We start from the raw sequence: 629 nt of genomic DNA on the forward strand, positions 1-629 counted from the left end.
AACAGTAACTAATCATTAGTGCTTAAATCACAATCAGTAACTACTCATTAACTAACCATTCATTCCTCATTCGTTCTTCATTCATTAATCATTAACTACCTACTTTTTTGTGTACCTTATTGTAAAGTCTTACCGTTACCTTTGAGATAAAACAGCACTGATGTGTTTGAAATGTATGCATAATATTTCCTTGTTCATGGACTGGACTATGACATTTATCCTGGTCTGTTGGCTTATGGGAAATGGTGTTCATTAAATGCTGCTAAACAACAGAACATCGAAGAAACATAATTAGCATTACATTGTTTGTCAAAAAACTACCACCCTTATTAAAATGTATGAAGGGAGCTAAACAAGTCTTGTTGAGAAACGCTGTTTGTCTGCTGATAGTTTCCAACTCTTTCCAACTGTCTCCAACAGTTTCTCATAATGTTTGAACTGTTTGTGTTCAGAGTCTCCAGCAGAGCCAGAGGTCCTCTACTCCTCACTGAGGAAGACCTGAACACCATCACACCAGTCCAACCAGTGGAGTCCAGCCATTTGTCTGATATTTTAACCCTTCGCGTGCACAATAGGTCATTATGGTCATCTAATTAACTGGCGTTAGAAGTCCCAGAATGGAGGTACAA

The 629-nt window shown here is 38.0% G+C and overlaps 1 protein-coding gene and 2 long non-coding RNA genes across 3 annotated transcripts in view; 1 reads left to right on the forward strand and 2 right to left on the reverse strand.

The window, feature by feature from the left end:
- LOC116060888 (muscle M-line assembly protein unc-89-like) overlaps positions 1 to 629 on the forward strand; it is a 295,447-nt gene that overhangs the window by 210,073 nt on the left and 84,745 nt on the right. The window lies entirely within an intron of this gene.
- LOC118493576 overlaps positions 1 to 629 on the reverse strand; it is a 328,097-nt gene that overhangs the window by 194,411 nt on the left and 133,057 nt on the right. The gene's annotated exons all lie outside the window — the stretch shown is intronic.
- Positions 1 to 629, reverse strand: part of LOC118493574 — a 208,194-nt gene that overhangs the window by 123,614 nt on the left and 83,951 nt on the right. The window lies entirely within an intron of this gene.

This window comes from Sander lucioperca, chromosome 17 (genome assembly GCF_008315115.2).
Source record: "Sander lucioperca isolate FBNREF2018 chromosome 17, SLUC_FBN_1.2, whole genome shotgun sequence".
Classification (NCBI taxonomy): Eukaryota; Metazoa; Chordata; class Actinopteri; order Perciformes; family Percidae; genus Sander; species Sander lucioperca.